General features: G+C 44.9%; 2 long non-coding RNA genes across 2 annotated transcripts; one reads left to right on the forward strand and one right to left on the reverse strand.

Moving 5' to 3' along the window:
- Positions 1–414: 414 nt before the first annotated feature.
- Positions 415–5,558, reverse strand: LOC128808033 (uncharacterized). Its single transcript, XR_008437344.1, has 6 exons — positions 5,467–5,558; positions 5,194–5,302; positions 3,957–4,174; positions 1,419–1,502; positions 1,184–1,314; positions 415–1,008 (listed from the first exon to the last, which is right to left on the reverse strand). It is a non-coding gene; the product is annotated as an uncharacterized LOC128808033 (long non-coding RNA).
- Positions 5,559–5,679: 121 nt separating this feature from the next.
- Positions 5,680–8,609, forward strand: LOC128808032 (uncharacterized). Its single transcript, XR_008437343.1, has 3 exons — positions 5,680–5,871; positions 7,342–7,444; positions 8,437–8,609. It is a non-coding gene; the product is annotated as an uncharacterized LOC128808032 (long non-coding RNA).
- Positions 8,610–8,839: the final 230 nt, after the last annotated feature.

Below are 8,839 nucleotides of genomic sequence, written 5' to 3' on the forward strand. Positions count from 1 at the left end.
AAGGAAGGCAGGAGCCTCCCTTGAAATGGAAAATGTAAACCCCCTCCCTCTGAATTGTTAGAATTTTGAAATTAAGGGGCTCTCAGGCAAAGATATGGGAAAAGGAATAACAGTTCTTAACTAGGGAAATTTTAAAAATGTGTATTAAAAATAATATGTAAAAATAAATATGTAAAAATTCATTAGTAGAAAAAAAGAAAACAACCCACTGCCAGAGTCAGAACAGAGCTGGCAGCCTGTGGGTCAGGGAGGTGGCAGCAGTGCCATTCCATGGGGGCTCAGCCCTCCTGCAGTGCCAGCTGTGCTTCTGCTGGAGCAGGATCCTGGACAAGGCTGGAGTTTTCCTCTGGAGCTCCAGGGCTGCAGGAGATGGGCCTGGGCTCCCTCTGGGAATGCAGTGGAGCAGAAAGCTGCTCCTCTGGGAATGCAGTGGGCAAAGGCTGCTGTGGTGTTGCAGGAGTCAGATTGGATCCAGGTAGGAATGCTTGGCTCCTGCCCTGGGCACAGCATCTCCCCATGGGATGCTGGAATTTTCTCAGCCATGCAGGGACACTCAGTGGCCATGGACAGAAGAGATCTCCTGGAGGGAGGATTGGCTGTGGGAGAGATAAAGAAAAAACTGCCCCATGGACAGCAGAGAACTGCCCCACCTCTGACAGATGGGAAATAGAATAGACACACACAGCTGGACTTTCAGCCTGAGACACTTCCCCACTCTGCACCTGTAGATCAGAGTCAGAGCTGTCACCCCTCTGTAGGACCAGGGGGAAGGTCAAACCCACCTCACTTTGCAATGAGGTGACTTTTTCCACCTCTCTGCTGCTTGTGATGCCTTCACAGCAATTTCCATTCCAGTTGCACTTTTGCAGTTGAGATAATTTGGTCACCAGGTGTTCAAAGGCTGTCGTTCTCCTGTTCTTCAAGGTCTTTCTCTCCATCATCAGGCACATCCCTGCTGCTCTGACTCTGGCCACAGCAAGGACACAAACTGTGCTCCCTATTTTTGTCCTGAAAAAGTAAATGAAGATAAACAAATCAATAAACAGTGGCAGCTGGTGAGCTGCCTTCACCTAGAAGATGCAGTTGTGTCCGTGTATTATTAAAAACACATCAAAATGCAAACAACATCAGTGAAGAAATCCAACACAAGCCAAAATCAAAGCACCAAGCCTTTGGTTTGCACCTTTTCCAGTGGGGAAGCCACCATGCAGATTGATAGCATTTTAAATTGGGTTGGTCATGGATGAAGAAGAATTTTAAATGGGATCAATTTGTTTTCTTCTTCTGAAAGACAGTGTCTGGTCCTAGAACAACCTGTCAGGTGAAGAAGAAAAATAAACTCAGCTTGATATTTCTCCCTATGAATAAGATTCTGGGGAAGAGGTGGGCTTGGAAATTTGGGTTGTGCATGTTTTTACCTCTTTTTATTCTATTATAGGGCATGAACCATCACTTTTTTATTGGGTCTGTACAGGACCTGATAGATTGAAGAGCCAAGAAATCTGCAAAATAGAGAAAACTGAAAGTTTGCTTAATTGACATAGAATCAAAAGATGGTTTGGGTTGGAAATTATGTTAAAGATCACCCAGTTCCAACCCCTTGCCATAGACACCTTCCACTAGGCCACATTGCTCAAATTCTGACAAATTCTGGCAGCTCTTTACAAGGTGAGGGTGGTTTGTTTCATGTCAGCTGTCTCCGTCCATCAGCTCTTTATCTGTGGTGGGCTCCCCTGGGGAGGGGCAGAGCTGGGAACAGAGTGGCTGCAGATCCACAGGCTTGGGTGTCACTTCATTTTCCTGCTCCAGACAGCCCACACTGCCATAGCTGTGTTAATGTGTTATGAATCTAATTATTGTCATCTCTCCTGAAGACATTCCCGAGCATTTGGAAGGGATGTCATCAAAAAAAACCCCGTGTTCTGGGTGCTGCTGCTTTGAATGCAGAGACAGCTACTTTGTCGTTCCTACTTGTGTGTCCATCTAGTGAGATCTGCCCTAAAAATGTTAGGGATTAAATAATAGTTAAATAACTCCATTGTTTAAAATGTTTTAGCTTTGTTTTCTCTAAGAAAATAAGTATATTACTTTTCAAAGAGCCGTGGTCAGAGGGCCCCTTTTATTTGCCAGCACGTTCATGGAGAGGAGAGCAGGAGATTTTTCCAAGTGTTGTCAGAGTTTTAAAGGACTTAAAATATAAATCCTTTACACACTAGTGAAGAAACTGGAGCGACTCTTATTTTAGGCCAGCCTAGCTATGAACACAACTTTTCTGCTGGGGATTTGAAGAGGGCAGATTTTGCTGGCTTATCTCCATGGGAGGGTTCCTGAATTTTGGAGAGGCTGCCTGGTCACGTAGTGACCAATGATTTGGGTTTAGATCCTTTTCCTCCCAGTGCTGCCTGTGGAACTTGGCTGTGTTTTGTCTTGGTTCCTCTGGGATGGATTATTCTCTGAGGATGGATGCATTACAGATGGGCTGTGGCACAACAGAAGGCTTAAAAACACAGACAAACTCTCTGCTGGAGGTAAACTCAGTTTCAGGGTGAAATGTTGCTTGCAAAATTTAGGGGTCCTCTCAAGAAAAAAAGAGATAATTTCACTCTGAAATGTTGCAGTCACCACTCCCAGCTCACCCAGTTTCCCAGTGCAGAGGCTGTGCTGGGCTCTGAATGAAGGCCAAGACCCAGCTGGGAGCTCTCACTCCCCTCTTCCCCAGCATTCCCTTGTCTGGGAGGGTCACTTAAACCTGACATGACTTCCTGGTGAATTATCTCATCATTCCCAAATAATCCTATTTGCCTGATGGGGCTGCCTCACAAACAGCCCCCCATGGACTATTTCCCCATCTCTGTCTCTTCCATGCATCTTCTCCTAATGACAAGCACTCCATTTGGAGCCTGCTTTCCCAGCAGCCTGATGGATGCCACGTGTGGATTGATTTCCAGCTGGAGTCACATTCTCCTCCTCCTTCTCCTCCTCCTCCTCCTCCTCCCCACCACATGAGAGGATTGCACTGCTGTCCAGTGACACCTTGGGTTGCTTCTCTTCCCTCTGATACAGAACACTGAACCACCCTTAAACGTGGATGGGTCACAGCCCAGTGCCTCTGTTTGGCTAATTCTGCACCTCTGCAACCTTACTTGTAATTTTAATCTTATAATATTAATTTATAATTAATAGCCACATCTATTCCAGCAGATGCAATGTCCAGGCTCTGCTCTTCTTGCTGCTGGTACGGCCTGGTTTCTGTGCCACGATTGATCTCTCTTATCCCTGATAACACATTCCCCACCTGTACTACCCCTGGAACACCTCCCTGTTCAATGCCCAGGACTGGGCTGTTTAGCATCAGTCAAAAATCAGGAAAATGCCAGCAATGAAAGCACAATTCCTACATAAAAAAATCCCGACCCATTCTCACTGCTGCTGAAAAGCTCGGGAATGGCCTGGTGGGAATCTAACTCACAGGAAGGCTTCTGAGATTAGGCTCAGCAGCAAGAGCTGTGTCCAGCCAGGGAACAGCTCACTCTGGACATGCTCTTATCACCACCAGGATGTGCCCATACTCTGGAGACTGCTGCTGCTCCAGGCTGGCAGGGACAGACATGCACATGCTTGATTGAAATGAATCAAGCTGCCAAAGCAGTGCAGGTCAGCTTTTTTTTTTTTTTATTTTTGGCAGTTTATGACAAGATTCCTGCTGCTGAAGATGGACTGACACTTTACAATTTAAAGAACATGGAAAAATCCAGTTTCAGGCTCACAGAGTAGAAAATACCTGCAAGCTTGGGATCTGTAGCAGCACCAGAGGGGGTGGAGGCACATACACATTATGTCTACAAGTGTGCAGGCTCTCTAATTAACTCTTTGGAGGGTCCCTGAGAGGCACAAAATCCCCCTTCAATAATGGAACTTATTCAATATTTAATTGGATGCTAATAATTAAAATATACCTCCTTTCAGCCCAAACCTACTGAGCACACACGAGCTGCCACCGTAATTATCGAGCCATGCTGATTGCTTCATTTCCATGGTCCTTGCCTTGTGAGAGGCAGCACTGAGGGTGTGAAACATGGCAGCACTGCACAATTCCTGGGAAAAGATGCCTCTGCAGCTCATAGGAACAGGCTTTCATCACTTCTCCCCAACTTTTCCAGCCTTTTCTCTGCACCTATATACAAATAACTGATGTGAGGGAGAGCTGATGCCACGAAGAGAGGAGCAGCCACATCTGCTGCTGCTGGAACCTTCACCTAACACAGCATGAGCTCGGGGAACTTTGTTGGTGTTGTTTTTTTCCTCTGTTTGCTTGGTTTTGTTTTGGTTTAGCAGCAATTGGAGAGATTCTTATTGGGCATTTTCAGATCAACATCTGTCATGAGCCCAGGTTCAGACTTGGGCTACCAGATCACTGAACTGAATAAATCAAACACTCTTTCCAAGGTGGAAGGCAAACTGGGAATTTTTTTGCTCAGGTCTTTGTGTGGGAGAGGTGTGAAACATTCAGAAGGAGGGAACAGAAAGATTTAGGACGTGAAAACTCAGAGCCTGGGGGTTCTTGTAAAATCAGTGAGAACTGGATTAGCCTTGCAGCTGTTTGTCTGAGAGAGACAGAATGGTGTGCTGCTGCTGCTATTATTATTATTATTATTATTATTATTATTATTATTATTATTGCCATAATCATCATTATTAATGTCCCACTTGAACTTAATGTAATTCTTAGTTAAAGGAAATCCAAGGAAATGCGCTGGTCCATTAGTTCACTGTCTCAAGGATGACCCCAGGGATCAATAACAGAAGAATTCACTACACCTTAGCAGACAGGGCTCTTTAATCTGACCAAGCCTGAGGGATTTTTTCCCCTTTCTTCTGCCAATGTTATCTTAGTGCAGAGGTTACAAGAACTCTTAAACTGGCAAAATTATTGCCTGTGAAGACACACACGTGTTCACTGCCTAAGGAGAAAGAGGTGCCATGTGCTTAACTTCCCAAAGGCTGTGCCCAGCCTGCTGTCTGTCCAGAAGCTGATTTTTATGGATTTTCCTGCAACCTCACAGCGAATTTGAGCTGTTCCTGCTTTGCCATAGCCCTGCTGCAGTGTTTGGGGTTAGGCTAAGCAGAGAATTAATTCCCTTCCTCCCAGGAGATCCTCTGACCCTTTTTACAATCCCTTGGGAAGAGCCTTACTCAACTCCTTGAACTGGAGAGTGTGCTGCTGCTGGTTTGCAATGACTCTTCAAAGCCAGGAGCTGTGCAAAGTGCCCTCAAATCTGGCATTGGGACAGCAGACCTGGAGCTGAGATCAGAGATGGTTTTTTTCCATCTAATTTGTCCTCGAAAGTTTGCAACTTCTATCCCCAGACCACCAGAGAACGAGCCCCTGGATCAACACTGGATCAGCATTAGAAAGAAACAGGGAATTGTCACAGAAATGGGCTGTTGAAACTGTGTTTTCCCTACTTTTCTCCTTGGCATGGACACCAGGGGTGTCATTAAAGCTTCCTGTCATGCTTCAGACTCAGTTTTTTTTTCCCAGATCTTTATGCACACAGAGATACCTGCTCTGCCTCTGCTGGGCTGTTGCTCCAGTGAGCTTTCAAGAGGAGTTCCTCTATGAGGTCATGCCAAATCACGGAATGAAGGATGGTTTTGGCAGAAGCCTTCAGAGGGGACTGGGTAGATCTACCAACACATCTTTCCATTCATCATAAGGCAAGAAAAACCTCTCCAGAGTGCTGGGAATAACCCAAATGGCATCATTCACTGCCATGACTCTTCCCTTGGACCTTCCAGCTGTGAGGAGCAGCTTTCCCCTCTGCAAAGCTGCCACTTTGCCTCCTCGCATGCACCCTTCATGATTTTTTGGTGGGTGAAATCTTGTCCTGCTCTTGTCCTGTTTATCTGCATTTTTACATCATCTCACACTGACCACCTGCCAAGTTCTGTGTGCACACCCTGCTTTGGGTTTTTCATGCACACAGGAGCAATTTTGCAGAGAGAGGCTCTGGGACCCACCTAAGTTAATTTAAGAAAGGAAAACCTGGTTTGCAATTCCTTTCTTCCCTTCCTCGCCCTCTTCATTTGCCCTTGACTCGCTCAGCTCCTCTGTCACCAGTTTGCTGTCTGGCCAGGGCACGCTGCCAGGAATCCCTTGCCAGCCCTGAATAATAAATACCAGCTAAGTGATGGACTAATGCCAGGGCGAGCTGCTCAGAAATATTCCCCCTAGGTCCCAGATCAATAACACTTAGCTCTTGTTCTGTGATGGAAGACAAGCAAAAAAACCACATCATCTCCCCAGGAGCACAGGAGGAGCCTGCAAAGAAACCCATTTACCCCTCCTCAGGTCCCCAGGCATCCACACGTGCTTTGAAGGCCAGAGCTCAGGTGTGAGTTTCTGTCTAGAAATGCTTAGCTGGGACATGATCAGCCAGGGGATGGCTGATTCCAGCACCTGGGTTGTGGAGGGGAGGATGCCAGAGGAGAAATATGGATTTGTTGGAATGAGGGGCTTATCTCCACCAACATGACCAGGGCTACAGAGTGGTCATGAGCACTTTGGATGCAGCCAAAACTTCCAGAGGTTCTCAGAGTGCTGGGATGTGGTCAAAAATGGGAGAACATCCCTTTGGTTCAGCAGCTTTAGTCAAGAAATGGATTTGTCTGAGTTATCAGAGTTGCCATTCAGCATCCTGAATTCTCTTGACCCTGTGAATCAGGGCATGGCACTCCAAACTGCCAGTGACAGAATTAATATGGATTTATAATAACACAGAAACCTTCCTAAAAGATGCTTTAGCACCTTGGCTGTGTGGTTTTCTCCCCCTGTTCCACAGGTGCAACACCTTCTTCTGACCATGGGTCTCTCTGCTTCTGCATTTTTGATGAAAGCAGCCTCACAGAGCTCCTCAGCACTGGCTGAGAGTTTAACATGCCGGGCAGATCGCTGAAATCTGATGGCTTTTAAATTACTCAAGTGCTGGAAAATAATACATTGCTCTTCCTGACAGGTTAATTGGAAAAGCTTGTGCCCCAGTCAGTGTGAGAAGCTGCTGGAAGCCCCTGGAGTGAGGGATGGATGTTGGGCAGTGACAGGAGGAGTGTGGCAGCCCAGCCCAAAAATCACTTTTAGGTTTTAGCACTATAATTCTCCCTTCCAGAGGGAGCATGAAGTTCTTCTAGCCCCTCTCCATAGTCTTGGGAAGACTTGTGTCCCACAGGGGAGGTAAATCCTCCTCTGTGTTGGTTCAAGGTTTAAATCACTTTGACGTTGGCTGGATTTGCAACATCCCTGGAGTTCAGTGGGAATATTGGGATTTCTCACTTTTGGGGCAGGAGCTGGAAGCATGTGGGAGATATCCACAAAAGGAACACTGAGATCGTGGTTCTCAGTCAGAGACTGAGGTGCTCCAGAGGTGAATTTACAAACATTCTTCAGGTATGCAAACCCACTCACCCAAATTCTAATTTGTGGCCCAGGAACACTGAAGATCTGGAGTCAGAAAGCAGGACCCTGAGAGGCTCAGTGCTCTGTTAGCCTAAATAACATCATCCCTCTCCACATGCAACATCTGATGGGAAAGGCTGATTCTTTCTGTGGAGCTGTGTTCAGTTGCCTAGAAAAAAATTCTGTTTATTTTATTTTATTTTACTTTATTTTATTTTATTTTATTTTATTTTATTTTATTTTATTTTATTTTGTTTTATTTTATTTTATGTCATTTTATTTTATGTCATTTTATTTTATGCCATTTCATTTCATTTCATTTCATTTCATTTTTTATATTTTACCTATTTTATTTTATTTTATTTTATTTTATTTTATTTTATTTTTTTATTTTTATTTTTGTATTTTATCTTAGTTTTGTTTTATTTTATTTTATTTTATATTTTATTTTATTTTATTTTATTTTATTTTATTTTATTTTAGTGCTCCTCCTTTGGAACCCTCTGATGGATAACCAGGATGTCCAAGCACCAGCACCAACCCCTGACTCTACAGAGCCATTCCCTTGGAATTCCGGGAGTCAGGAGCCAGTGGAGAGGTGTGTTGCATTCCTCACATGGCTGACAGGATCTCAGGCACCCATGGTGAAGGAATTGTGCCCATTCACTTCCTTTGGTTCACTTAATACCATTTTCCTCAGGGAAAATAATATTTTTAATACCATTAATACCATTTTTCTCAGGGCTCTTGCAAACATCTTTGAGTTTTATTGAGCATGAACACAAAGGAGAATTTAGATTGAAACCCTCGGCTGACAAATAGACCAGCAGTGGATTTGTGCAGGGACAACAACACCAGAAAGGGGAAATTTTGCTGCAGTGGGGTTATGGTGGCAAAGTGTGAATTACTGAGCACGTCAAAAATGCCACGTTTATCACGTTTATGTGTCATATGTGTAAAAATGACACTTTTGCCATGTTTAGGTGCTGTGGCCAAGAGCAGCAGTGATGGAGCAGATGAACCAGTGCCTTTCTCACCCACCTGTGGATGAGCTTTCCTTGCCCATCCCAGAGGCGAGCAGGTGAAATTCCCTGCATTTATCCCTGTCTGCACCACTGCCTGGGAAAGATGTCTTGTATTAAAATAAAAAAACCAAGGCAAAACCTGGATAAATTCCTCTTTGGGGTGGTAGCATCCCACAGCCTGCGGATCAGGAGTGAGAGAGGAAATGTGCACAGAGAAAAGGGCAACTCACATACAAGAGGAAATAAAGCTGCTTTTGCTAAAACCTAGCAGGACATGAATTTTTTCTCTTCATTTCAGACCTTTCCTGGACTGGCAGCAATGCTGTCCCTGAAGAGACTTTCTCCCACTGAAATGTCTCGG

This window comes from Vidua macroura, chromosome 5, assembly GCF_024509145.1.
Source record: "Vidua macroura isolate BioBank_ID:100142 chromosome 5, ASM2450914v1, whole genome shotgun sequence".
NCBI lineage: Eukaryota > Metazoa > Chordata > Aves > Passeriformes > Viduidae > Vidua > Vidua macroura.